At 44.0% G+C, this 4393-nt stretch overlaps 1 pseudogene; it reads right to left on the minus strand.

Moving 5' to 3' along the window:
- Positions 1-754: 754 nt before the first annotated feature.
- On the minus strand, positions 755-1325 carry LOC132368075 (large ribosomal subunit protein uL11-like; annotated as a pseudogene).
- Between the last annotated feature and the right edge of the window lie 3068 nt (positions 1326-4393).

A 4393-nucleotide genomic window follows, 5' to 3' on the forward strand; every position in this document is an offset into this window, starting at 1 on the left:
AACAAAGAATGTTGCCTGCTATTCCAGTGAACAACACATTTCCAGGCCATCAAGTCATCAGCCACTTCAGCCAACCCAACGGTGCGCCCTGGGGGGAATTCAGGATGGAGAAAAACAGGATACTGGTTCTAGATAGTTAAGATGCATATCTAAGGAATAATTTCATGACCCCAGATTCTTCCATCTTCCCATAGAAAAGCACTAACATCATTAATGTGAGATGTCATTTTTTTGTGATTAGCAGTAATCTTTTAATGTTCAACTACATGTTTTTTTTTGTTTGTTTTGTTTTTTTTCAGCAAAAACTCCTATGTATCCTGGCTCCTCCCTTACCTTTTCAGAGTAGTTCCTCAGAGCTATCTGAGAGGCTATCTCCTGGGCTATAGTCCTCAGTAAGGTCCCTGAATAAAGCATAACTTGCAACTTTTAGGATGTGTGTTTTTCTTCAGTTGACATTGCCCCTACCTTGGCTTTGGTGGCCCTGCAGACCACCCTGTGTCTCAGCCACATCCCTCATCTGGTCACTGGCTTAGGTCAGTCAGCCAGCCCATCCCTTACTATGGCGGCCAACTCTCAACTCAGCTGTACCCACATTCTGGAGGATGTGTGGAGATGTCTTGGTCCCTCTTCTGCCACTCTGGGGCTGAGGAGGCCCAGGAGCACTCATGCAGACCCTCTGCCTGATAACCATGCTGTAGTGGTGTTGTTTTAGTTGTCGAATGATCCTTTATTGAAATAGCTCCCTTTACAGCTCTTAACTAGCTGGGCATTCCACTGTACCACTGTTGAGGTTATCTATGATGCCATGAGTGTGGTGGCCATCAACACAGCAGGCCCCTGGATCTCCTTAATGGTTCCAGAGAGTTCTTTGGCTAATGATTGGCACTACATCTGTCTGGCAATATTGACAATTCCATCTGAAGTACTATTTCCACTGTGTGTGCTTAACGTTTTTCTGCTTCTTTCTGTCCCTCGTGGTCCCTTGAGGGCTTTGATGATCAGGGAAGAGGCAGAAGGTACCACCTTGGTCTGGACTGTCTGTTCTGAATGGTCAGTTTCACTGTAATCCTCAGACCCTTCCAGGTACTGGCTGCCTTGGCAATGTCTTTACCTACCGTTTTTGGAGACAGACCCAGGGGGCCACTTTTGGGGTCCAGGGCAGATATGGCACCGACGTCCCCATCAGTGCACTCCAGGTTTATGACTTTGATCTTGCTGAGGTCGAACTTGGCAGCACAGTGGAGGCGATTGGTGTCTGATGACCCCAACGTGGGACAACTGGAGAAAGTTGCATCTTGGCATCCTCTGAATGCTGAAAGGCCCATGCTGTACTTTCATTCTCCTCCTTTGTATGTGTTGGCAGGGGCCACTTGTGTGACAGTCCCTTGGCTGAGTCTCATGAGGAGGAGGATACAGTTTCCCTGTCCTTTCAGGGCTCCTTTCCCTCAGTTTATCTACCACCCGTGATCTCAGCCTTGAATGGAGAAGCCAGGATACACATGAGTCATTTTTTCTCCTCTAACCTCTGTCTTGTCTTCTGATAGCACTCTCTTAGTTTGGAAAGGTAAAACAACCCATCTTTTCTGTGCAGCAAGGACACCCCTTATGTCAAACCTCAGTCCTGTGTACCCTTGGCTTAGAGCTCAGGTCTGATCTTCTGACCTTTGATATGTTAATGGAAGTGATAGGAATTTATAAAATCCTTTTCTTTTTCTACAACCTCTGACTTAGTTCTAAAGACTGTTTTTCTAGAAGCTGAAATTTGAAAGTCAAAAGCTGGATGTGTACATTTTTTTCTTTTTGCATTCCTGCTATAAAAATCTCAAACCTCCCCAAGGCATAGAGATATCACCAATTGATCAGGGGAAAAGTCATTCACAGAGTATAAAAGAGAATAATATATTTAAAACATATTATCCTTATTACATTTTTTTCAGACTTTCCATGATGTCTTTTACCTTTTTAGCTATCACCCAAACTCCCTGACAACTCCTGCCCAAATTGCAAAATGGAATAATACTAATTATTGTTTATTGAATGCTTAGTGTCAGCCAATAACCCTATAGCTGTTCATATCTCCACTGAACAGATGAGAAATTGGGGCTTAGAAAGGTGGCTTGTACAATGTAACAGCTAATTTGCGGGAAAAAAACTTTAGAAAATACATTTCTATCTTTTTTGCTTTTGCTTACTTTGGCTCAAAAGTCAAGCATTTATTCCAATACGGCAAATGTAAAACTTAAAAAGACAAAAAAGAAAAAAATCCATTAAATAAGTTGGTCCTTAACACACTGCTTAGAAAATAGTAAGCTCTCAAAAGGAAGGCAACAGTTATTATTTATTAATATTATTTCTATTGCTGTCCCAGGAAATGAGCATCTTAGTATACACAGATGAAAGTCCATTGTGGTCAAAATGTTGGTACAATTTGGTATTTCCACAGCTGAGCAAGAAAGTAGGTGAAGTACTTTGGGAAGGCAGAAGCTCCTGGTTGAGTTGGGAACATGCAGTTGGCCTTCTCCTTTTCTTTTGGCTAGGAATCCGAGAGACCTGGGCTCTTGCTCAAGCTTGGCCAACAATGTGAGGAGGCCACGGAAGGTCCTCTCTATGGTTTAGTTTCCTCATCCATAAAATGAGGGGTTTGGGGACTTCCCTGGTGGTCCAGTGGTAAAGAATTCGCCTTCCAATGCAGGGGATGTAGGTTTGATCCCTGGTCGGGGAACTAAGAGCCCACATGCCACAGGGAAACTAAACCCGTGAGCGCCAACTACTGAGCCCACACACCTCAACTAGAGAGCCCGCGTGCCGCAAACTACAGAGCCCACATGCTCTGGAGCCCATGCACCACAACTACAGAGCCCACGCGCTCGGGAGCCTGTGAGCCACAACTAGAGAGAGAAAACCTGCACGCCACAACTAGAGAGAAGCCCACACACCACAACAAAGATCCTGCATGTTGCAACAAAGATCCAGCGTGCCACAACAGATCCAACACAGCCAAAAATAACAAAATGAAATAGAAAAGAAAAAAATAAATAAATAAATAAAATGAGGGGTTTGGAAATTATCAAATGGTTGCTGAGGTTTCTCCTAATATTAGGAATCCTGGGGAAGTGACATCCTCAGAGGTGGGAAAGTCTAGACAGCCCCAGAGTGCTGCATTGTCACCTGAACACCAATGTCTCTCTACCTTTTGTCCTCCTCTGATCTCTCCTGTGCTCAACCCCAATTCAGGGGAGGAAGCTGAAGGAATGTGGCGATAGAGAGAGAAAGGGGGGAAGGGTAGCAAGAGGGGACAACAAAATGCAGATGATGGAGAGTGTGGGCAAGACATAAAAATTACACACATACACTTCAGAGAAAGGACATGGGGGAAAAGGGAGGAGGAGTCAAAGAATGACCATTTACCTTCTTTTGCTCAGCAAATAAAACAACAGCTGAAATGCATGAAGCCCTTGTTCTAGGCCTGGCACCTTGCTGAATGTGTCACATGGGTTATCGTATCTCATTTAGTCCTCACACATCTCATTCTCTAGACAGGTGAGAACTAAGGCTTACAAAGTTCATCAATTTGCCCCACATCTCTAAGACCATTCAGGCTACTATACCGAAGTACCATAGACTGGGTAGCTTATAAACAACAGAGATTGATTTCTCACAATTTGGAGGCTAGAAGTCTGCTCTCAAGGTTCAGGACAGACTCTGTTTGATGAGGACTCTCTTCCGGTTGCAGACTGCCTATTCTCACTGTATCCTCACACTACTGAAAGACAGTGAGAGAGCTCTCTGGGGCCCCTTTTATAAGGATACTAATCCCATTCGTGACAGCTTCACCCTCATGATCTAATCAGCTCCCAAATGCCCCACCTCCGAATATTATTACATTAGGGGTTAGGGTTTCAACATATGAATTTTGGGGGGGACACAAACATTCAGTCCACTGCAATCACTAATGAGTAAGAGGCAGGACTAGGAACTGAACCTCAGTGTCTTTGATTGTAGAGCTGTACTCATAAACACCAGCCCACACTGCTCTCCTCTGTGCTAGGGAATGTCACTATGTCACTTAAGGCTGACTTAGCATTTAATCTTGATCTCATGGCTGACCTAGCATGATGAGTTCACCACCCAGAGGCAGACAGACAGTCAGGCACCTACCTACACACTCACTCACCCCTTGATGACACTCAAGAAGGCTCAGCAAAGAAAATTCAAAACAGTGAATAATATAAAAAGTCTTTTTTTTGTTAGATGCCTTCGTATAGGGACAACTGTTTCAGCTTCTTAATTAACTCTGGCTTAACTGAATGTTGAAATTAACTCTTGTTCCTTCAGATGTAAGTTCATTGTCCGGACACATTCCCAGATCATTCTCAGATGACCACAGATGCCT

Source organism: Balaenoptera ricei, chromosome 6, assembly GCF_028023285.1.
Source record: "Balaenoptera ricei isolate mBalRic1 chromosome 6, mBalRic1.hap2, whole genome shotgun sequence".
Classification (NCBI taxonomy): Eukaryota; Metazoa; Chordata; class Mammalia; order Artiodactyla; family Balaenopteridae; genus Balaenoptera; species Balaenoptera ricei.